We start from the raw sequence: 26,159 nt of genomic DNA, 5'->3' as shown, positions 1-26,159 counted from the left end.
GTTTAAATGAACTAATGAAAAAATGATAAAGAATCATAAAGAGAGAATGTTGAAGTTGGAAGATCAGGATTGTTTGTATTATTACTGTTAGCATTGTTTAAAAAAGATTTGACCCAGTCAATACATTGTCCACAAAATGTGTATTATATTAAATATATATATTAAAAATAATAAAATAAAGAAAAGTTATACTTAAATTTACTTCCTCTCAGCTATAACAGCTGAAGTCATTTACATTTATTTTCACCACCATCACCATGAACATAAACCATTCTGCTAAACAGCAGAGCAGTAACTGTTGCTTTCAGTGTTGCTATGCCATGTTTCATCTGCTTTCTCTGATAAGTAAGTATGTTTGTTCCAGGATAAGAAAGGCTCAACTGATAATGGTCAGGATAAAGATGACACTGTTCCTCAATTCAAGGCAAGGCGAAGAATCTCTAATCCAATTTCAGACTGCTTAAAAAGAATCTGCAAATGCTCAAACCTAGTCAAGGGCAATTCTGCCTATGTACATTGGTTTCTATTATTTTAATACATTCAGTTATAATAACCTACGAAAGTTTATGGATACTTGTATTATATGGACCCTTTCCTTCCCCCCAGCCCTCACAAGTTTCCTTGCTAATTCCTCTATTAATATCTTATTTTGCTTATTTCATTTTGTTTCTCAAAATTACCCTGAACATTTTGACCAAGAAGTCAAAACATGTTTTCAGTAGCAAGTTCTGTTGTTATCTCAATGGTTATCTAAAATGATACACTTCCTGACGTTCTAAACAGGCTATGACATAACTGATAGATCAACTATATAAGGCATTCTTATAACATCCATTCTAAGAAAACACTTTTTATAATTGGCAAAAATTTTTAAAAACCCTGTTTATACATGTCTAGAAGAAACAATAATATATTGTTATTAACTGTGCAGCTAAAGACAGGGCAGTGATATAGTACATTTTCCAGAAAATCTACAGCTATATTTCTTAATGATTTGCCAAATTACAACGATAAATTGGTTTTGGGGCCTGGTGTTGAACAGAATATACAATAAGGCAATTATTTTAAATCATATTTTCAATTGGCCCTGATTCACCAAAGAAGCCAATTCAGAATCAAGTTATGCTTTCATAACATTAGAACACTGTGATTCTCAGTATAGTTGTATGACATGTGGAATAACAAACTAAATTACTCAGTGCTGATAATAAAGATCAAAATTTCATATTTAAATCATGCAATGTTAAAACTACTTTGACTTGCAGAGACTGATCCAAAGTGCTTTTTTCCCCAGTTTACTGAAAAGTCAATATAGACACCTCTTGCACAATGTAAGGATTGGCTTACATAAGCCAGATTTTTAACCCAAGGGATGAAAAAATGTTGGTCACCATTTGTATATACACTGATTTAAGAATTTTTTTTTGATATTGGAAACCTTCATGTCCTTGCACAAGTTCAAAAATCAAACATGATGCTAAAAGATATTCCAAAAGCAGTCAAAGGTAACAGTAACATTTAAAACCTATCTGCATATTGCAAAAAGTCTCAGCATGCAGCAAATATTTAAATTAATTTTTCAATTATAAATTCATATGTTATACATTAAATCATTAGTAATACTAACTATATAAAAAAAGTTCTCCCAGGGCCAGCCATACCTCTGTTCTGTAGTACAGATTTTGCAGCTGGATCAAGTTGCAATTATATTTAAAAGAGTTATGACTCCACACAAAAGTACTTAATTGGCCAAATAGCTTATGATGAATTATGTCTATTAAATAATTAGATGGAAAAGGATAAACTATTGGCTCAATATCAATTTACTGAAAAATATGAAAAAGCATTCTAAAATTCTCCCTTTTTCTTTTTCCCAATCCTCAAACCCAATCCTAATTGCTGCAATAAAAATACTTGTATATTATGTTTTGGTATTTGCAACTATTATTTATTTCTACTCCGATTACTTTATTTTTCAAAGTTTTTTTCTTCTTTACCTTATTTGTGGCTGACCTAGAATTCTAATAGGTTATATCGAAAAGACAAGTACAAATTTATGCAAATGCATATTAGCACACTGTTGCTCTCTCTTCATTTTTACCAAAGGAACATTTGGGGAAATGCAATTGAAAATGACAAAAAAGGAAACTGCTTTTATTTTTATGCTTTTTGAATTTCAATGATATGTTCCTAAAAATGTTTAAATGAACATTTTAGTATTTTAAGAAAAATGCCATGAAGAAAATAATTGGAGAAAGAAACTAATAGGAAAGAATTTGGTCTCTGGCTCATTTATTATTAAATTAAATTATTATTAAATAATTTATTTAATTTATTATTAAATTAATAAATTTATTATTAAATTTAATTCAAATTATTGAAAAGGATTTCTGAAGTAAGAATTGAAATTGGATGGGTTTCTGGACTGAAGAGCAAATAAAGATAGCTTTACCCATCCTTAACTGTAAAAATCTGGCTTAGTCTTCAAAGGAAGAGAATATTACTGTTGGCTACAGGTGTTTCTCTGCTAACACCTAAAATTATCAAATCAAATCCCCCAGAGTAAATCTTCAACTTTGCCCAAAGCAGAAGTCATCAGCAGAAGATAACATGCCTTGATATATACCGATTCAAAAATTGCTAGTTTAAAATTGAAATATGTATCAATGTAATACTCCCACAGCAAAATAGTTTTAGCCTTTGATTTTTGAAATAAACTTTATAACAGGACAACCTCCCCCTCTCCAATGTATCTGAAAGCATTTTCTTGCAAACATTAGAAGTAAAAAAAAGGCTTTTGAATAAATTGATTGCTATTATTTTTAATTCTAGAATAAACCTTTATAAATATAAGCAGTATAGTTGAAGGATTGTTTAAACAATCATATATTCATATAAAAAAAACTTTTAAAACTCTTAAGAAAAATAAAATAGTAAATCTGCAAATAATTGCTAAGAATTCTTAATCTGAATAAATGAAATCATTCACACTATAAATACCTATTGTATAGTTACTTTTGTTTGTTGCTAAGCAAACAACAGGAGAAGCAACAGAATACAACAAATCTGTTTCCAGCACCAGGGAAATAAAGATCTCCATGGTCGATGTGTCTTACACCCTGCACTAGAATGCAGGTAAAGGTTTCAGTCGCCATTATTTTATGGAAATTCAGGATCAAATTTTCCACCATTTTACAAACAGTAAAAAATTCAAAATGTGCCAGTTTTAATGTTTAAATATGTTTAGCTTGCTATATCTGTGGGAATATGTTTGAAATCAGCCACAACTGAACCAAATACAAATTACAACTGGAGAAAGGTTTTGAACAACTCGGAGCCTTGTAAAGAATGCTGTTTCTTTAACATTATGAAGAGATATTTTATTCAAGGCCAAGTGTATGGCAAAACACCTCTTTCATATTCTTTGCACAGCCTAAAATTTATATAGATATAATGAAGCTTCCATTTCTATTCTAAAGATCCCTAGAAATAAACAAGTGTGATTCTGGCACCTTGAATGTAGGAATGAATATGATGTACTTTCCAACTGGTCTCTGTCTTGCTTAAAATACTATAACCATGTTTAAGCTTTCATTACAAAATTTTTGTCCAATTTTTTTTTTTGCATATCCAGTAAATTCAGGCACTAAGTTTGTGTCAGCCTCCGTGCAGGAAACATCGTAAGATGAACTAATATAAGGCTACATTAACAAAATCTAATAAGTCTGAAAGTACAAAATCTCCCACTGGCTCTTTTTACTGCCCGATAACTTGTTTCTAACTTTCTTTCTTTTCCCATTACTGACCTGCAGGCTCCTACCCTTTATAGCTGATCATTCCCTAGTGTGAGAGTTGGCGTCCATGGAGGGCAAGGGGGTGAATTTCTCAGAGTGAACCCAGGGCCAGGGAAGCTACAAGGCTGGAGATTCTTGGCCCTTGACTTTGGGTATCCAGTTTCTAAGGGAAAGGGAGGTAGTTTTTTAAAATCCTATAGTTGTCTTGTAGGATGAGCTGCCTGATATAGAGGAGTTGTCAAATATGGAGGAGAACAGCACAGGTGCACTTTCATCTTTACTTCTATTGCCCAGTTCTCCTGAGAATCTGAAGGGGGAGAGGGTGATATGAATGACAGTGCCCAAGGAGGAGGAGGTGGTATGGAAGACAGTGAATCAGCAGTTTCCCAGGAAGAAGGAAGAATACTCCCGAAAAGGGGGCAAGTCAACAAGCAGCACAACTTACAGGAATCCAGTGGCCCAGGGTTGATAGAGTGACCTTGGCTCCTAAGGAGGCTGGCTGGAACGACACAAAGAGTTACTCCATCCTCCTGAAGGAGGAAGTTCTCCTGATATAGATTCGGAGTGCCCTCCTCAAGTCTAGCGTGTGTCACTTCTTTTCCAGGTAATGCACTGGATTGGGGGAGAAGTTGGGCAAGATAAGCTTCTGGGCCCTGTGGAACTATGAGTTCACCTTCGGTATGAAGGAAGGGTCCAGACGCAATACCACCCTGTTAGGGTGGAAGACACAAAGATCACTCCTGTCAGAGAGTGCTGCCAACTCCAATATCTGTGTAGCCGATGTAATGGCTACCAGGAAGGCCACCTTGCAGGTTAGGAAGTGCAATGTGGCCAATCTCAGTGGTCCGAATGGGGCCTTGGTCGGTGCCTGCAGTACCTTAGTGAAGTCCCAAGTAGGGTATATGTGAACCACTGGAGGCCGAAAGTTCGTCGGGTGCTGAGCCAGGGAGTCCAGCCCTCCCGCAAGAAAGGACTGATGACAGAGCGGTTTAATGAAAGTGAAAGAAGTCCCAATGAGTGGAGTGTCGGAGCATCGAGGAGGAAAAAGGCCTTCAAGGTCGCGTCATAGATTCTGTTTGTTGAAGCTCTCCTTGGGGCTTGAATGGTGTCTATCACCTTGGAGAAGTAATTGTCCTGCTCAGAGATCTCCGCTCAAATGCCAGGCGGTCAATTGGAGCCACTGTGGGTCCAGGTGCACCAAGGCCCCCTGGCTGAAGGAGACTCTGTCCGGAGGTATCTTCCAAGGGCTGGCCTCCAACAGGGCGACTAGGTTGGCAAACCATGGTCACCAGGGCGAGTGGGGAGCCAGAAGGACCACCTCCACCCGTTCCACCAAAATCTTTCTTACCACCCTCGGGATGATGGGAAGGCATATAGGAGTCTGGTTGGCCAAGGGCTGCAAAGCGCATTGACCCCTTCTGCACCCGGAACCGCAAACCTTGCAAAAAACCTTGTCACTTGGGCGTTGTCCGGGGTTGCGAAGAGGTCCACGGCTGGCCATCCGAAGCACACCATCAGCTCCTGAAATAAAGTCGGATGCAGGCGCCACTCTGCATGATCAACTGTGGCCTCGCTAAGCCAGTCCCCCTGAATATTGTTGGCTCCTGAAATGTGCTCCGCCCTCAATGATAAATGCAGCCTCTCTGCCCAGAGACATGGCCTTTCAGCCTCTCTCATAAGGAACCTGGATTGGGTAGTGACTACATTGTTGGTCACAATTAAGACAAATCTGCCCAACACAATGTCCTGGAACTATTGAAGGGCCAGATGGACTGCCCTGAGTTCCAACCAGTTTATATTGTGTCCCAGGTCTGCCTGAGACCACTGACCTTGGGCCATTCTATTTTGTAGCTGTGCTTCCCAGCCAAAGAGACTGGCATCTGTTGTTATCGTCAGGTGGTCAGGCTCCTTGAAGAAATATCCCTTAGTAATAGCCGGGGAAGCCCACCATATCAGGGAACCTATCACCTCTGGTGGCACCCTAACTTTGGACAGGGAATTGCTCCTGCCTGTTCTCTGGTAAGGGAGGGGGAACCACTGGAGAGACCTGGAATGCAGATGTGCCCAAGGCACAATTGAAATGCAGGACACTAACTTGCCCAGGAATTGCGAGTGTGGCCAGAGATATCGTACTGTCCCCCTTGATCTGGTCCACCAATTTCTTTATACTCATCTGGCGCTCCTGGGAGAGGTGTACCTTGCATGCGATGGTGTCTATCTCCGCCCCCAAGTGCAGCAACCTATTAGTTAGTGTCAAATGACTCTTGATGTTTATTGAAAACCCGTGGTCCTGAAGCACCTGGATGGTGATTCTGAGAGCCTCACATGCCTGGGGTTTAGAGGCAGACGAATCAGAATATCGTTCAGGTAGCATTGGACCCGCATAGGGAGAGCCCGGAGGTATGCAGCCAAGGCCGCCAACAATTTAGTAAATGCCCTGGGCGCTGATGATAGGCTGAAGGGCAATGTTGCATACTGATAATGCCAGCCTGCATATGAAAACCCTAGATATTGCCTATGTCCCAATAAAATTAGGACATGGAGATAAGCCTCTGTGAGATCGATAGAAGTGAGGAAGTTGCCCTCTGACGCCATCCAAAATGGACTGAAGGGAATGCATCTTGAACTGCTTGTAGATGATGAGGCGATTCAGATGTTTCAGGTCTAGAATTGCTCTGTACCCCACCTCCTAGGGTTTAGAAATCACAAAGAGGATGGAATAGAATCCCATCCCCTGCTGGTCCTCTGGAACTGTTTGGATCACTTGGCTATCCAACAGATGTTGTTTATGAGACCTCGTTTTAGCCTGTTCCCAGAAACAGGACAGCGAATGAAAAATGTCAGGGGTGTGGAGAAGAACTCTAAGGAGAAGCCTGATCGGACCGTCACCAGAACCCATGCATCCGTAGTAAGGCTCTCCCATTGCTTGGCAAACTTGGCCAGGCGTCCCCCAATGGGAGAGTCGCAATTACTTCTGGCGCCTGAAAGAATGGCTTCCTCCCCCTCGAAAGGGCCGCTTAGGGGGAAATTGCTTATACCTCCCCACCCTATCCTGCTGCTGGTCCTGTCTCAGCTGAAAGGGGCGCTGTGGGCGCTGCGGCCCAAATCCACCATCTAACCCCCTGAAGGACTGATGGCAGAAGGCGGAAGGTGGGAATCAAGCCGCCGAAAAAGAGATGGGAGGATCTTACATTTGTCACGTGATTCCACCAGGATCGGAGCCAAGGAATCTCCAAACAACCGCTGCCCTGAGAACTGGGAGGCCAGTCGCCACTTATGTTTGGCATCCACCTGCCACTGGCGGAGCCACAGGAGTCATCTGGAAGCCACTGTAGAGGCGATGGCCTTAGAAGCGAACCATGCTGCATTGAATGTGGCGTCTGCGGAGAATTCCATAGTGGCAGACAGTTTGTTAAGATCTTGATGAGACCAAACATCTGTCGCAGGGATCCTGTCCTGCAATTGTCATAGCCACATCAATGAGGCCCTATTAAAAAATGAGGCTGCTGTGGATGCCTTCACAGCCCTAAGCGCTGCCTGATGGGCCTTCTTTAGGGATTGCTCTGCTGAACTATCTTCAGGTCGGAGGGCATCCTCAGGTGAATCCGCCATTACAGAGGGGGCAGCCAATGCTGCCTCCGGGTCATCCACCACAGGCACTTGAAGTGCCTTGGACAAGTCTGGCCCCATATCTGCACAACATCCAAAAATAATCCTAGTGAAGGAACCAGCCTCTGCCATTGGTTCAGAAAACAGCGAACTCATGGGTTCCAATGTGCCTGGCGGTGGGTCTGGAGCTGGCAAATGGCCTGCTAGGCGTGCAGTATTCCTAGCCTTGTATAACAAGGATTTGAACAATTCTGGGCAGAAAAGGCCAGCGAAGGCTGACTGATCAGGTGCCAACCCCTTGTCTTCTGACAGATCTAAATTCCTGGGCATCTCTTCCTCTGAAGCAGATTGATTAGAGGAAACAGAGGAATAAGGACAGCTTGTGGTCAAAAGGTTCCCTGACGCCTGGGCCATAGGAGACAGATCCAGAGGCAAGGAATGGTCTGATCTAATAGAAGCAGCTCTCTGGCTTTGTTGCAAGCCAGCTGCTATGCTTTGCTTAATGGCCTCTGAGATCAAGGCTTCCATGCCAGCAGGGATATGGGTGACCTGTCTTTCCCCAGAGCGGATCCCTAGAAGTGGTAAAGGTTGACTCTGCAAGTAAGGCTCTTTGCCTGACAAGCTGTCGCCATGCATCTAGGGCAGAAAATGGATCTGGGAGGGAGCCAAACTGTGTCTGTTGCTGGGGAGATTGATATCTGTTAAATGCTGCTCTGCAGTGCCATCTTGTGATAGGAATTGGGGAGGCCAGCTGTCAGAGGCTTCAGGCAGTGCCAACTGCCACTCTGCACTATGGCAGGAACAATCCTCCAAATCCTCCCCCAATGGCCGAAGCTCTCCTCTGTGATTCCCCTTCAGCACCTTGGCTACCTCCTGGTCAATTGCTTTCTGGCATCTCACTGCATCCCACTCTCCTGTTTTTGAAGCTTTTGCAAAGGCCTTTGATCTCTTGGAGATCTTAGCCGTGGCCCTCCTGCTTGTGGACTTCGATCCTGAGGCTGCAGCGTTGCTGCTTCTCTTTTCACGACCTGATGCTTCCCTCCCTGAAGCAGCTTCCCCACTGAACGCAGCAGCTGTGTCCGCTATTTTGAATTTGGCGCCAAGCAGACTCGCCTCAAAGGGCTCTGCTGTGGAAAGCAGCGGCTGTCGGCGATTCCCAAGCATGCCCGCAATCTGGCAGAGGCTCAGCCAGTTGAGGCTGTGATCTGTGGCAGCGGCTGTCTGAATGATAGTCCAAGGCTTACCTGACAGCCTGGCCGTCCTTCGGCTAATTGCGGAATACAAAGCTCTCATCAAGTCGGAATATGCCAGAGCGTCGATCCTGCTCCGAAAAGCTCCTGGGTCAGCTCTGCAAGCCAAGCTTGATCTGCTCTGTCAGAATCATCCCCCAGTGATCTGACACGGCGCTGTGCTGCCCTCAGCAGGCTCAAGCTGAAAGTTCTTCTTGCTGGAATTGTTGGTGATACAGCTGTCAAGTTGGTAGCAAAGCTGTCAGATTGTGGAGAAATATCCAGGAATAGTAGACCTAAGCAAAAACACGTCTGTCTTTAGCTAGGACTAAATCAAAAGCTGGGGACTGTTGGTGGAGGCGTGTCATCACAGCTTTGACAGACTCAGTCCTATTGGCTAGCAGACGAGGACTACCCATTCCTGGATGCTGTTCCCACTACAATGGAGAACATTCCATTCTCAAATGAATTCAATTCAAAATGAAAATTGCATTGAAACAATAACAAAATGAAATGTTATGACAGTGGAAACTTAGTAATTATGTTTGTGAAATATCTGTTTAGGTATCTGGCAAAAATGTCAAAACTCATAATTATCACCATAGTTTGTGCAGGTAATAGAGATTCTGTAATCACAAAAGACTAACTTTTGCCAATAATTTTGGCAAAACTTAACAAATATTTATTTGTAAACAAGTAGATTATTCATGCACCCCAGGCTTAGGTAGCTCTAAAGATTCTGATATTTCTTATATAATAGTAGTACTGTATATAGTACAGTATATAGCAATCTGGCAGAGGCTCAAGCCAGTTGAGGCTGTGATCTGCGGTGGCAGCTGTCTGAATGACAGTCCAAGGCTTACCTGACAGCCTGGCCGTCCTTCGGCTAATTGCAGAGCGCGAAGCTCTCACCAAGTCGGAATATGCCAGAGTGTCGATCCTGCTCCGAAAAGCCCCTGGGTCAGCTCTGCAAGCTTAGGTCGTTCTTAGGTAGCTCTAAAGATTCTGATATTTCTTATGTAATAGTAGTACTGTATATAGTATACAGTTGTTTTAATAATTTTATATTTTTTTTAAAAAAAAATGGACACTAAACGCTTGATTTCATCTTAAGTCCCAATGGCTATATCTACTTAGGAAAGCTCAAATAGGTATCTTCCTTCTATCTCCTAGTCTAAACACCAGTCTGTTTTGTTGTTTTTTTAAAATTATCATGGGTTATATAAAGCTTCTTTGTATGACTGTTTCCAGCCAGACTCCCTGCCCAACTGTCACTGTTAACTGTCAAGTGCAACTCCTACTTGCCACCGTGCTCTTCCCCCACAACGTTTCCTTCTTCCTTATCAACACTTCAAGACAGAGCTGGAAGAAAATGCAAAAGCTCCCTTGGCCCTCGACTTTGGGCATCATATTTAAAATGACATTTCATCATAAGGCCCATACAAATAAATTGTTGAAACAATCCTATATTGCCAAATGTGCCACTGTCTACTTCAGTTATGCACAATCCAGTTAGTAAATGCCCCTCTAATTTTGCTGCTGTTTCCAAAGAACCAAACATTCAAGACAAGTCCCTTAAATACTGTAGGTACAATGATTTTGTGATCTTAGGAAGGAAATTTCAGCTGAATAAAGGTTAGTAAGCATTCAATCTGTAAAAAAGGTAAGAAAAGAAGATAAGAAAGCTAATAAAGAAACATAAAAAAGGTAATAAAGAAAGGTAATAGAGGAAAGGCAATAAAGGAAAGTTTACAAACTCTATTAATCTACAAACAAGAAAAGAAAAATATGGAGTGGAAACACATACATATACAGCAAAGAACTGAACCTTCAGTAATATAAAGCTAAAACACCTGGCCCAGAATGTTTTCTTTTGCCACACTGCAAAAAAACTTTCCAAGTCCACCTGTTACACTTCTAAAATTCTATGATCCACAGTGTGACATAGAAAAGTTTAGTCCTCTACTAAGCTTGATACAAGCAAAAATGTTCTTAAGTAATTAACTCATCACATAAATGCAAAACAACTACATGGATCATTCTTTGCTCTTCTCTCTATTCCAAGTCTAATGAAGACTGAGGTAGGTAAGTTGTGTATAAACAAGGACTCGGTCTTCAGTTAGAAAATAAATTAAAGCGACTGTTTAAAAAAATAAAATTAAATGCACTCTTGCTAATTTCTGAAGCCATTTTAACTGGCTTCAGAATTTCAAGATTACTATTCCTTAGAATGAAAACTAAATAAACAATATTAAATTGTATATTAGCACAGGTAATATCCTAGTTACAAATAATTTACAAGAAAACTTCATACCTAAGAATTTAAGTATAGACCTTTACAATTTTTACAGCTAAACTTCATAATTTTGCCATCATTTTGTATGGATAATGAAGCAGAAATATGAATAAATGTCCATTATTTGGCTTGATCTTATCAACTGCCAATTTTAACAGCTTCTAGCTTAAAACACTTTATTACAAATATCAATTATTCCTTGACTGTTCATAAATATTCTGTCAAGACAGTTTGGTATTATATAAAGGTGTGCCAACTTCACACTCCCATCAATAAAGTTTTTATTAAATTATTTTCCAGAGCAAATACAACATCCGCCCTAGAATTTGGCTTACTAAACATTCCCATGGCTGGTTTCAATCGAGTAACCATAGCAAAGGCTTGATATCTTAGTAAAGTATCCAGACTTTCAAAAAAGTGTCCAGTTTTAAGTAAAAACACAATGGGACTAAGAGCTAAAGTTCTTTTTAAAACACTAGCATAAAAACCACTCTATTTTGCAACTGCATATAATTTAAGGAAGCTTTACAAAATTTGCAATGGAGGGGAAAATATATACAGAATATATGTTTACTTAACTTCTTTAACTGGTAGAAGGAAGTAGTGTATCATATTTCTCAACTCCCAGATTCCCTAGTTGTGATTATAATTCCCATCAGTATCAGGTTAGAAACAAATGGTTTGCTGGATGCAGCTATATAGATTTGCACATAGGGCACAGGCTGGGGAAGCCAGCATCAGATCCTCAATTGGTAAGACACTTGATTAATCTACATTTCAAGCCCATTAGTAATAGCTTTTAGAAGCACCTCCTTCATAAAAATCAATAAAGTATCACAGGAGATAACTATATTAGTTAAAACCAAGCATTTTATTAACAATACAAAATTGTCTCTCTCTGTGTGTGTGTGTGTGTGTGTGTGTATTTCAGATTAACTTTGATTTATGGTCCTTTGGTTATTGCTACAAGGGCTCCAATCATGATTAGTGTAGTAACAGATTTCTTTTTCCATAAGTTTTCAACTTTGATCTGCAAGTCTTGATATTTCATCATTTTTTCCAACTGTTTTTCTTCAATCCTAGCATCACCTGGAATAGCAACATCAATGAATTTTCTTCTTTTCAATAATTGTTATTATATCAGATGTTATGAACAAGGTACCTGTCTGTTTGGAACTAAACTTCTGGCGAAGTTTCCAATAAATAATTCTAGCAACTCAGTTATGATACTGTTTATAATCAGTTTGTGAAATTTTGCTACACTCATTGGTCAACGATCAATTGCTGATTCATTATTATTTTCATTTAATTACATATCACAACACAGGTTCTACCCCAAGGATAAAACACCCAGACACAAGCTGAACAACATGGTATGTGGCCGGGGTCCCCAACCTGTGGCCTGTGGCCCACTACTGGGCTGTGGCCTGTTGGCAATCGGGTTGTATGAATGGTTGTCCTGTGCACGCGCATACATATCTCCCCACTCGCACTAGCATCATGGCATCACAAGGTTGCTAGCAATGCTGCGAGTATCATGTAGCAGTTAGTGTCACCGCGAGTGTACACTCCCCCACTCGAGCTAACATCGCATGGGCGTCAGCATTGCTGTGAATGTCACTCAGGCACTAGCGTTGCTCTGAGCACACACCAACTTACGGCTTGCTGCCCCGTTTATGCATGTGCAAAGGCACCTGCCCCTTCCCCCCAGGCCGCCAACCCAGAAAGATTGGGGAACTCTGGTATATGCAGTACAATGCAGTGAGCTATGTGCAGATTTGTACATTGGGAAAACAAAACATAAATGCATGGCACAACATAGGAGAACGAACCCCTCAGGAATAGTAGTCCATCTGCATTTAAAAGACAAAGTCCACTCTTTTGAAGAGCAAAATCCACATATTGGACAGAGATGACCACTGGTTTGAAAGAGGGATCAAAGAGGCCATCTATGTTAAAATTGAACAACCCTCTCTCAACAGAGGGTGAGAGATACAACATCATCTATCTCCAGTCTACAACACAGTCTTTTCAACAGTTCCAAGAAGGCTCCACATTCATTTGAACTACTCAGGTGACCCTGACAACACAAATAAACTTTTAGGTGGCCTTAACGACTAAAAGAATGCAAATGGCCAGCTGCCTGCAAGGAGTATAAACCCTTCCATTCCCCACCATCCAGTTAAAGCTGAAGAAGCTTCTTGGATGAGAAGTGAAACGTCTTCAAAGAAAAAAAAACAGAAAGTCCAGTTGCCTCTTGAAAAAGCATCTTTGAGTTTTACTGTTAAATTGATCTAATTGTTAGAAAGCCTTGCTTTACTCACTTCTGTTTGATGAGCAACTATTGATGAGGATTCTTTTAGTCCATTGCTAAGTCCATTGCTAAGTCCATTGCTAAGCAACAGTTGTTAAGTGAGTTTTGCCTCATTTTACAACCTTCCATGTCACAACTGTCAAGTGAACTGCTTGTTAAATTAATAACACAGCTGTTAATTGAATTTAGCTTCCCATTGACTTTGCTTGTCAAAGGGGATCACTTGACCCCGGAACACTGCAACTGTCCATCAGGATGTTACAACGATAAGTGTGAAAAATGGTCATAAGTCAGTGCTGTTGCAACTTCAAATAGTTACTAAAAAAATTGTAAGTCTGTTTTAAGTCGAAGACTACCTGTGTTTGATTTTATATATAAGACAGTGATGATCACAGATTTTTCTATAGGTTTTTTCTCTTAAATAGGAGGAAATTTCTCCAGAATTTGAATAGTACAAGGTATCTTAATAAACAAGTCTTTAATGGAAAATCCTTCAACCTCTAGGTCACAAACTACTGATGTAGAAGATCAGATATTATAGAACAATAGCTCCACTTCACTGAAATTGAATTTTCCTTGAAAAGGTAAAAGGTCTCTTAGAAACTGAAATGAAGTTGCTCTTTTATTTGTAGAGAGAAGCAGTTTTCTTGCCCTTTTTCTTTCTTTTACATATGGAAGTTTTAAAAAAAATTCTATTTAGCCTTGAGAAAGGAGTGGGGATGGATGGATAGAAATTACATGGACCAAAATAACCAAAGTCAAGCAACACTGTAATCAATGCCATGCTTTTGCCCTCCTTTGTCTCTCCCTCTAATCTTTTTTTTTAAACTTTCACTTATTGTGTTTTGATAAAGCTTTACAAGAGGAAGGAGTCCTTTCCATTCTTTTGCATTAGGCAAAATCAGATGATAAATTTTAAGTAACATTGAAAACATAAAGCAATAACAGTTTTCTATTTATTACTTCGCCCTATTTATTTTCCTACAATTGCTATACAATTGTCCATGTTTTCATTTATGCATTTCACGTTTTATCAGATTGAATTTGAAATTATACCAATGTTATTATCTATATTAATATAAAATTTCAATTACATCAAATTCTTAACATTTAGAATGAGTTGCAGTAGTATAATCCATACATGCATGAAGCAACTCATACAATGGTCATAAAATAGCATACAAGACCTACTGATTTCAATGGCAGGAACGTTTCCACTATGCCAGTGGTTCTCAATCTTTTCTACACCATGGGCCCCTTTTAAATACTTTTTGTGGCAACGGACCATGACAATGGATCCCCAAGATGTAACTCAAGATTTAAATCATTAATGGACCCCGTGACATCTTCCCCCCCCCCGGGGTCCACGGATTACAGTTGAGAACCACTGCACTATGCTATTGGCCTCTGATTGAAATGTAGCAATTATTAAACAATTCTCCGATCATTCTCAATCAAAAAATACTTGTTTGTTATCAGAAAACTACTAATATCACAATATATATCACGTGATCTAGACAGAATTAATTCTAATTTAGTTCCAAATAAATTACAGGGAGAAAGAAAGGAAACCTGGTGTTTAAAATGGATTCCTGGTGCAAGTAAATATAGCCTAGGAGAGGCACATGTGTTGTTCATCATACTACTTGTTCATTATGCCAAGAACTTATGAGCAATTGCTTTCATATTTGTCTATTGAATACAAAACCAAATTTTATTAATTCAAAGATTCTTCAAACAGCCACAGCTTGTTTACAAATATGTAAGGCTGACAGAAGGTGGGTAATCAAATGTCATTTCATTCATCATGAGAATAATGCTAACAAATTCCATTTTTTTCAGTTCCAGTGTATTTTGAAAAACAGAAGATTATTTTATCATCAATTATAAAAGCTAATCAGCTAACATACAGGGAATAGCAGTTACAGTATAAAGAAGAAAAGTGAAACATGTAGGAAAAACGATTTACAAAAATTATTACCATTGAAAAAACGAGATATACAAAAATTATCACCATGTCAGTTAATACTTAGTTGGGTAACCTTTAGCATAAATTACAGCCTTACAATGTCTTCCCATGGAGTGAACCAAGTCTTTTAGTTCTGCAGCTGTTATAACGTGAAACCAAGATTGAATGATTGCTTCTATTAACTGGGTTTTATTGCTGGGTCACTTCTGACTAACAAGTTTCTTTAGTTGGCTCCATACATTTTCAATTGGGTTAATCCCAGGCCATTCCAGCAGTAAAACTCAAAAAAAAAAGAAAAAAAAAGTGATGTTATTAGCCATCAAACCTCCAAAATACACTTTTCTCGAAAGGTTTCCACAATTTTGGCCACTACTGTATACACATTCTTTGTATTTAGTATATTTTTATTTGCTTCATTTTGAGTCCCTCAATTTACGTAGAAATTTCTATGTATCTTTTATCTATTAAGTTCTATTTAAGAAATACATATCATTCTAACCAATGGCCATAAAAAAGGTGTTTATTCATTCATGCTCATACACATTTTCCTGTTGCCTGCAGTCCTTTCACTTCATTATTCCATCAAGCATTCTCTATCACATTCCCATATTATAACTGCATGTACTGCTGGGGCAGCTGGTAACATAAGTCTTCTCATTTTGTTCCAAGGAGCTTCAAAAATCCTTTTTACCGTTTACATGTTTGTTTCATAAAATCATTTAACTCCTAATACTTTTTTCATATAGGATCCATCCCTTTCTTTCTGTAGTAATTTTACTTTCACTCTAATTTTTTTCAACCTGTCTCCTTTTCTTATTCTTCAAAAATTATTTTAACTTTCTATCATAAACTTTCCATCATAAACAATCAAATTAACTCTGCTTTGCATTTGTATTAATTCCAGAAAAAAATCTATCTCAATTCTAACCTTACCAATTTTCTATTATTAAGGAACATAATTATGAATTAATGTCCTTTTAGCTGTTGGTCATTCAGCTGTTGAAAAAGTCTGGATGTTTGGAAAAGTTTTTAGAGCATATCAAAATTATCTACTCAAAATTTACTCAAGTTGTATTCTGGAGCACTACGTGAACCATTAAGCACCATGATGCCAAAAGACACTCTGCAATGGTTCTCCAAAATCCCAAAAGAGGAATAGACAAGTAGAAAAAATCACTTTGTAGTTTTTAAGTTAAAAGCAAATCATTCCTTCTCTATTGCAAAAAAAAAAAAAAGATATCGATGTATGTAGTCACAAGTCATGTTTGACATTATTTTACTTTTATAACAAGCAATAATACAGTATCATGTTACCATATAGTAAGTTACACATTAAATATGTCAAAGGACATTCATTCCAATACACCTACAGTATCTGCAGGTTTGATTATCACATTTTTACTTTTCATGTTTTGGTATGGCAATGAACAAAGTTTTTTGTTTAAAGACAATTATCTTCTGAGCAAGCACAGAATGCAGCATTTTTAAAATCACTGATTCCCAGACTGAAACATAAACAGTTTCAAACAACTTCACCTGTTTTTTTGACTCTGATTTGCACTACACTTGAATTAAATATATAAAACAATGAGATGCAATTTCTCTCCAGAGGCAGCAGTGAATAGGTTCAGTAACTACTATAATAAAAAGATTACCAAGTTAAAGAAGGTATTAGTTCCTAGTCTATTCCTAGCAACCACATTGTTCAGTTTTCCTGGATGTGCTACAGACATACAGGATTTGTTGCTGCTTGCTTCCAGGATGTTTATTTACAATTCTCAGTCTAACCCACTGTTCTGCAATTGTTAGGTGGTCAATACAATTACAATCAAGTCCGACCCTGCTTATCTTCCAACAGCACCAATCAAAAAGGTGCTGCCACCTGTTGAGGCTATATAAAAAAATACATAGTAGTATTTTAAACACAAGGAAGTTAATGTTAAAAATAAACATTATGACATGTAAAAGTATTACGGTTAGTAATCTTTTCCCCGAAGATTCAAAATGTAAGTCAATTATTAATAGTAAACATACTTTTGAACTACCTGACTTCCTATACCGTTTCTTCTTTCTCTTTTTTCAGCCATTTCTATCAATATTCCAGCAAGGCATATCCTACTGCTTCACATCTCCACTGTTCCCAGTATCATCCCTCTATTCGCTCTTTCATTGATGGTGGCCATTTTCTTGAATGCATTTTCCAAACTCAACAGACTCAGCCCAGTGGTGGGTTGCTCCCGGTTCTGTCCGGTTCTTTAGAACCAGTAGTAACAGTGGCGTGAGGCTCTGCCCACCCACCCGGATGTCATAATTGATGGTCTGCGCATGCGCAGAAGCTTCTGCACATGCGCAGAAGCACATGCATGCTCCCGTTGCGAACTGGTAGTAAAGGTAAGTAGAACCCACCCCTGACTCAGCCATATCCCACATAAATTGAAAGTTTGATGTGTTTTCTGCACAAGAGTTTCAGTTAGTCAAGACAATAATGGACAGTAGTACTTTCCATTAGTAGAAGTGCCATAAATTCTGGCATCAATAAAACTTATTTTTTGTTGCCCCAAACAGAAAAATGCAAAATTTCTTATTGTGACTATGTGCACAAATTCACACACAAAAAAGTATTTTTTCTTCCTGAAATTTTTATTTTTTTGCAATTGAAATTCCTATTCCCTACAAGACAAAGAACTACCCCAAAACCTAATTAAGATTGTAATAATTAACTTACCCAAGTCATTGCAGTCAAATGCCTAAATGACTCTAATTGTGTGATTCTAACATAACAATGGAAATACAAACCTATAGTAATACAAAAAACCCCAATAATTTATTTGTTCAAGAAATGTACAAACATGATAAATACTATAATAAGTACATTTTTATTTGCAAATGGCAATATTTGTGGAATAATTTCCATCTAGTGAAATAAACTGAGTTGAGAAAATAACCATTATTCACACAAATAATTAAGAATTATTCAGAGAGAGAGAGAGATTGAGATTCCTAGAGAAAAATTTGTTAGAGTTGATTTTGGAAAAAAAAACTATAAAAATTAAACTATTAATTTTGCAAAAATTAAACATGAATGAACATAAATTTTATAAAGACAACATAGTTTACAAATGGTTTCTTCAATATTTGTTCGGCTGATTATTAACATACTGTTATCATGGGCTTGTTACCTACGTCAAAATTAAAGTAAAGTACAAAATGTGCTTCTTTTCTCTCTTCTTGGGGAGGGAGTGAGTTGGCTCAAGAGAATAAGTCAGTTTGATATACATTAAATACCACCCTTTCCCCATTTCTGATTTTAGCTTATGATATGATGGAAGTTACAAATATCCCAGAAACAGAAGACTGCCTGTTTTTAAGCCTACACTTCCCTCTATCAACTGAAACATGAAAACACTGGAATTCAGTTTGGAAAATGTCTTTATATTAGAAATCTGTTTTAAGATCATCCAATATTTAATTATTCACAGGCAAGCATCTTTATATGAATACGTATATCTTAGAAGTTTGTCTATACTAACAAGTGTCACGATTTCCAAATATTCCCTCAAGATCACGGCTAACCATGAAATTGTCAGACAGCTATCAAGGAACTCACACTTTCCCTAGAATTTATTTGGAAAGTTGACTAGACCTCTGGCTTCAATTTAGTTTTTCTCTACCACCATCAACAATTTTCATTTTAGAATTATCTGCAAGATATACGTTCCTTCAAATTAAACAATAAGAAAATAATATCTGGATTTATTTTTATTGCGCACTTACAGTATCACCCTTGATGTGTATTAGTAAAAGGTATATATCAGATACCTACACTATGAATGAATAAAATGCACAAGTATAAAACATTGAAAGGATAGATTATTTCCATATACAACTTTAATATCTAAGGGAAGCATATTTGATTTTGTACTTCAAACATACCCTTACAATTAACCACTATTTTATTATAGGCAGGTGACATTGTTAATGAATATTTTGTACAATAGGTTCTTGTGAAACCTGAAGCTAAAATATATTCAGAGGTTGCCTTGTATAAGAGAGGGATTTATTTTCTCTAGTAAAATCTCAGCTCAAGTAGCATGGATTCAATATACAATTTTATTCAGTACTGGTATATTTCAGTATACTAGTCACTGGAAGCAGCATATAATTTATATTACAAGGGTATAAAATAAGATTATCTGTTCTTGTATGTTTAATGCTAGAATTCTACGCAAAGTTTTACTTCAATGAACTATTTTGCCTTTATCTTAAAAAAAACAATGCAAACAAATTCTACCAAAAAAACTTCAAGAAGTCCCCAAATGCTGAACTATATGGGCTTAAAAAAGCGTTTAGCATATTAACTTTACAGAAGTCAATCATTCTTTATTCTAATACTGGTGCATACATGTTAATAATCTAAATGCTTATTCAGGGCAGCTAACAACAATAAAAATGTTTATTTAAGATAGCAAACAATAAAAAGTTTTATAATTTTTCTTCTTCACACATACACAAATTATATTTAAAATCTCAAAGATGACTATCACTTAGGGCAGTGTTGGCAAACCTTTTCGGCACTGAATGCCGAAACAGGAGTGCACGTATGTGTGACAGTGCTGGAAACTGGAAGAACTGGCACGCGCGCCAGGGAGCTGCTCTTCCGGTTTCCACCGCTCGTGTGTGTGTGAGAAGACCAGCTGGCTGGCGCGCACATGTGCGCCAGAACCCGAAAGAGCAATGGGCGACGGCTGCCGGGCTCAGAGAGATGGCTCTGTGTACCACTTCCGGTACGCGTGCCATAGGTTTGCCATCATGGATTTAGGGTATTACGGTGCACTTATAATTGATGTATAATCTGAATATCACAATCTTAATCCGCAAGTATCTTTGGCACCTTTTTAGCATATTATATTGCTGAAAATATGAATGTCTGCTACAATCTTTTATGACCATAACTTTCCTTAAAGATCTAGAATGAATTAATAAGTCACCTTAAGATTTTTTAGTTTAGTAAGAAATGTAAACTCAGACAATGTGTTTCATTAACCATGATTTATAACTTAGCACTGTGTGAAATAAACCATTATGTCTTATTCAACAAAGTTAAACTACATTAAGTACAATGTCTAAGTTTAGCTCTGTTTTCTTGTTCTGGCACCCAGAGAACATATATAGAGATGATATATCTCCCATTCATTTGTTCTGTCTGCAAATACATAAGCAGGATGGAAAAAGTCAGAATTTTATTTTACTTAATGAGATTCCTTCACAAATAGGCACTGTTATCACAGAATTATACTTTCTGTCTCCAATTAAACAGATATGGAGAGTTCTGATAAAAATATCATTTCAATTTATTTTATGTTTTAAACGGCATAAATAATTTTTAAAGCAAATTCAAAATGTAAAAATGTGTCAAATCTTAAACATGCACATTATATAAAAATAGTACTTTTCATGTATCTTCCTCCTCCTTTGTAACAATAAATAAACTATTTAAGATAGTTATGAGTGAATTATTAGTGAAGAAGCAGTAAAAGTTTTTCTTTTTCTCCTTGAGATCTTGCTTTGAAGTCCATCACTATGCTATACATTATTTAAGGACTCTTGATAAAGACTGGCTGTCCACACCAAAACCAATTGCATACCATCTAGTGAGATTGAGACATTGTGGCTGTCCAGTTTAGAAGTCTGAGAAGCAGATACATAACCTGTTCTGCATATGGCTACAACTGAATCAAAGCAAGTGTACAGCTTAGCAGTGCTGTCAACACTTCTTTAACTGAGGAACGTATTTTCCAGGGACCATGTAGCTACTGGGATAGCAGAGGAAAAATGCAGTTTGTCTAAGAGCCACTGATTAGAAATTCACTCACCCACGCAGAAGCCAAGGCACTTTCTCCTTTTAGATTAAAAAAAGTGAACATCATGACCTGCTGAGTTTGAAGTATCGTTCATCATTTTCCATCTTTCTTGGATAAATATAGCCTGACTGAAGTAATCTAGGCCCTGATAAACTTCATGTTATATTAGTACAATGTAATTCTTTTGTCTTATTTGTCTTTACGAATGAACTCTGGAAAAAACATGCACTCTACCAGAAGAACCACTGCTTTTTTTGTTGGTTTTATTAACTGTTCATTAGTGTTATGAGATATGCTTAGGAAAAGATGGGAGAGTATGGAATATGGTTTGGCCTATGGTAGGAGAAGATACAGTGAGAAGGTGTATGCCAATGTATTACTTCTCCATTACACATTTTTTATACAAATTGTAAGAAGTCATGTGCAGCAGCATAGTAGAAGCTAAGGGAACTATCCACTTACAAACAACAATAACAGGTAAAACTGACACAGTTTTGCCTATATATATAAAAAAATCAAGTCCTTGACATTTGAATTTGGTACCATGCTAACATGTAGTATACCTTTAAGTCTAAAGATGTTTCAGTTTTACATTTTATATTTGAAAATATAGCATTTTCTAAAGACTACCCAACCCATAAAGCTGAAAAACATTACATTACAAATAAGATTCTCAGCATAATGAAAAATACATAATCCATGAAATATAACTTTAGCTATCTTCGAAAGTTCAAAGATATACATTACAGAACCTGCCACTTATGCCTGCTCAGCTGCTTAACTGTTATTTTTTTCTTATGCTAGTGAAGTAACAAATACTAGTGAGAAACCTGTCAGGAACAGAACAATCACAGAACGATTCATCCTTTGCCATTCCTTTCCAGTTTCCATCAAACAATAGTGGACACCTGCAGAGAAAAGATGAATGCCATATTTTGGCCAGCAGCCAATGTCATGGGGTTTGAACATCTGCAGGATTGTATCTGCAACGTAAATAAAAGAATCTGGATTCACCACAGTACAAAAATTGGCAGCTTGAAACTATGACAATCACAGATTCTTTTTAAAAGCAGTTTAAAACAGCAGTTTAAGCTGTAAAAAATACTTATTTGAAGATGTGCTATTGCTGGCAAGATTCCATGTCATGATGGAAAACTCAAATGCACGATAGATATGTTTTCTTTAGAAACAAGTTCTTCATACCATGATAATAAATGTATTGTAACCCAATACACATAGAGTATTTTTAGGATACTCTCACTTTTATTCCAAGGATTCCCAAAACTATCCTTATGTGATGGAGATCTATTAATATTTCCAACCGCTAAAACATAGGGAAGACACTGTTATGAAGGAATCCAAAAAGTAGGGCATACAATGGAATTAAATATAAGCTAAACATATCATATTTACATCCTAAATTTTTATTTAAATAAATGTTTTCAGCTAGGTAGTGTTTATTTTTTTTAATTAAAAGAATGTTATCAAAATGTAGAACATAAAGACAATAAAAGAATGTGATTTATAGGCCTTAGCTTCTGAAAAAGTTGGATTTTTTAAAAGCAAAGTTCAGGCTGTAAAACCATGTGTCTTAAACTTAATTCATTTCTCTACAATAGGGAAAACAAAAAATGTAGTTCATACAACACTTTTTCAGGAGAAAACTTTATTTTCCACAGCCAGAGGGAGGGGGGCAGGGAGAGAGAGAGAGAGACAGAATCTTTCTTTCAACCTACAGACATATTTGACCTAGCCTAAGACAATTGTAATTTCTGAATTACTGTTTAAATATATCTTGCTTGTTAAAAGACAATAGCAATAATGTATATCAGCATTTGCAAACAGAAAATTGTTTATCAGAATAAATCACAGTTAAGATATATATTGTAAGTACAGCACATCAGTCTACTGCAGGCTTTAATAACTTATGACCTAAAACAACCATAGAGGCCTAAAACAACCATTAGCCAAGTACAGGATGAACATTCTGTATATTTTCATGTTAATTTGGTAAACTAAGCTACATTACTTGACAATGTTTTTATAACTTTGAAATATAATACGGCCATTTGATACTTTATCATTATCAATTTAATGATTAAACTTTTTGGTTTTGCCTAAGATTGCAGAAAAGTAATATTTCAAATACTTCACAAGATGAAGTATATGAAAAGTATTACATAAGTCTGTAGCTTTAACTTGGATAACTCTATTAAATAACATACAGAAAAGAAACTAAGGAGTTTTGGTTCTTTGAAACAGTGATTTTTAATTACGATCTTCAACAAAACATAGAAATCAGCTTTATTTGGTGTTAGTTTTGCAGAATAAAATGCTCTTTTATCATGTAAATTAAGTCCCTATATTTTCAACTCTGTATGAAATATTACACTGTATTCCAGAACTTTCTTTTGAGAGCAGGCCACAGAATTTCATTTTTAATGTGTGCCAGTGTGCTTACAATAAAAAAACAAAGATTATTTTATCTATTTTATCTTATCTCTTATTTCCCCAATACTGAGAAATACCATTTTAGGGGGCAAGAAGGAAATAAATGAAAATCAGGCAAAAAACAAACACTTTTGTTGCAAAAAACAAACACTTCATTAAATACAATCCTTACAAGCTCTGGCATATATAAAAAGATGAATATTTTTGAAAAGTCACAAAAGGCAGTCTCTTATGAAATTTCACCCAATGTAATATGTTAGCAAATGTACAGTACTGTACAACATGTTAAATGGGAAATGTATATTATTCAAATACTGAGATCTAGAAAAAATAAACTGAGAAAATATTTATATAGCATTTTCACACTATTGTGTTCCAATACATATTATATTACCTACTTATATTACCTACAAAAAATGTAGATGTGCAAATACAATTTGTAATCATACATACCATAAAATCTATGAAGTTGCACTGATAGATCTGTTGTACAGAATGCTATGTTTATGTGAATGCTCCATTAGATCTAACAGGGCCTACTTTCAAGGAAAGAGGGTGGGGACAACACTACAAATGATTGGTACAAAAATGTGCTAGCTTTCACTTGGCAATTAGTGCATCTATCTTTGCTTTTCTAAAAAGGGCTTCAGCACCTCAGCCATATATGTGCAGAGGTATGTTGGCCAATTATATATTCCATAGAAATGAAGTATGAACATTATCTAGCATCCTCTCTTCCATTATTTAACAGTACATTTCAGAAACAAAAGTGCAGGACAGAACCTAAAAGGACGTAAACAGTGCATTATGTACAAATAAGAAGTAAAGCATCAATTACCACTGTATTCCAGTTTCCTGCAGCAGGACAAAAGAATATCAACAGGAAAGGTAGCAAAAAAATCCACCTCACAGGTAAATATAAAGGCACTGGGTTCTTTAAGACATATGGACCACAGTAAATAATCCAATGCTACTTATTTATAAGACACAACACTAATTTATATTGGCTACATTGGCAGCAACTAAATGAAACATTGTAGCCCAGTTACAAAATAAAGACTTTATGAAGGTGACTCCAAAGTGTAATTAGCATATAAAGCCTAAATTACAGTGATCAAGGCAGCAGTAGCAATATACCCAAATCTAAATAGCAACCCCAGTCTTAAAAGCCCTGCATAGTCTTTCACATAATTACTGAATAGAAACGACCTAAAATTGAACTCTCCCAAGCTCTGCAAAACAGTATTAAGAATGATCATAAATCAGAAGAGTGTCTACTAGTCACACCATCTTAAAAACTGTGACAAACTTCGTAGCAAAACCTAAGCGAAGCTGACTTCATAGTTAGTTAAGCAACTGGCTCTTACTCTGCCAATGGTTTATGAACTGGCCCCTTCGTCTCCCATCCTTTAAAAACACGAATTTATCTCAGGAAGGAATATTCAGCCAGTCCCGCGTATATTCGGCTCCTATTTGCAAATAAGCCTCCCAGCAGCTCCTACTCTTTGCCATGGAAACTCCAGCATTCATTTTAGTATACCCACATTCCCGACTCTCTCTGCCTTTTGCATTATCTATTATCCTTCCTTGTCTCTTATTTTTTTGTTCAAAGCCCTTCCGATGCCTTCCGAGAATCTGTCCCACCCTTTAAGATACCTTTCCCTCCAAAAACCACAAACAAAACACAGTGCAAAAATAAAAACAACCAGCAACAGTACCGTCACGTTCAAACCCTCATTCGGGGTTACTGACGAGAACCACGGCAGCAGAACCCAACCCAAACCCAGCCCCCCCCCCGCCCTTCCCTGCTCCGAAGGCCTCACCTATCTTTTCCCTCGGCCGAAAGGGGTGCAGAGGCTGCTTCGTGTTTCCCTCTTGCTGCCTTTGCCGCTCTGGCTGGTTCGCCGGGGAAGAACACCTCCTACGGAGGGAGGGAGAGAGGGGAGGGCCGGGCCTGGTCAAAGCCACGAGGGGGCGGAGTGGGCCGCTCAATGGCTGGCAGGAAGGGGCTCGCGGTCCGGACTGAATGGCAGCGCCCCTTCCGCCCACACCGGTTCCTGGCCTGGGGTCCTCGTTGCAAACTCGGCTCTATTCTCCAAGGGGACGGCGGGCGGGGCGGGGCGAACTGAGGAGGGAGGCGGCCCTCCACAGAGATCTAAGGTTTGGGGCTTCAATACATTCTCCCGCTCCTCAGCCGGAGGAGGGAACTGGCCCCAAGCGGCTTCTTATCTCCCCGCAGCCACGGACGACGCCTGAAGGCGGAGACTCCGAGACCAGCGAGCCGGAGGCTGGTCCTCTTGGGGCGCGCCGGCCAGCGGAACGTCTTGCTTTTCCCCGCCGCGTCCCTCATTCGCTCATTTCGCCAGGATGTGGAGCCCAGTTCCACGCCCTCTTTCGCCAGATACTCTCTGGGCTTCAACTACATCGACCAGGGGCGGGGAAAATATGTTCGCACATCTTTAAGGCGAGGTGGTTGTCGCAGGTCGGGCATCTCTGCGCCGAACATTAACCCTCCAGAGGTAGAACGTGCGTTAAAAAAAAACGGCCGTTATACCTTCGATCGTTCAAGCTCACGTGGCCCTCGTGGCCCATGTTCTCGCTCCGCCGCTCCGATAACGACTATAACAAAATGGCTA

General features: G+C 38.1%; 1 protein-coding gene across 3 annotated transcripts in view; it reads right to left on the bottom strand.

The window, feature by feature from the left end:
* ADD3 (adducin 3) overlaps positions 1-25,725 on the bottom strand; it is a 91,314-nt gene extending 65,589 nt beyond the window's left edge. For all 3 annotated transcript variants that reach the window (XM_070946376.1, XM_070946377.1, XM_070946378.1), the window contains exon 1: positions 25,347-25,725. The gene's annotated coding sequence lies outside the window, so the exon portion shown is untranslated. The remainder of the gene's footprint in view (positions 1-25,346) is intronic.
* Positions 25,726-26,159: the final 434 nt, after the last annotated feature.

The sequence above is a fragment of the Pituophis catenifer genome, unplaced genomic scaffold (genome assembly GCF_029215685.1).
Source record: "Pituophis catenifer annectens isolate HBS135680 unplaced genomic scaffold, rPitCat1.0.hap2 SCAF_6, whole genome shotgun sequence".
Lineage (NCBI taxonomy): Eukaryota > Metazoa > Chordata > Lepidosauria > Squamata > Colubridae > Pituophis > Pituophis catenifer.
The sequence above is the reverse complement of the archived record's forward strand: the minus strand, read 5'-3'. Positions and strand labels throughout refer to the sequence as shown.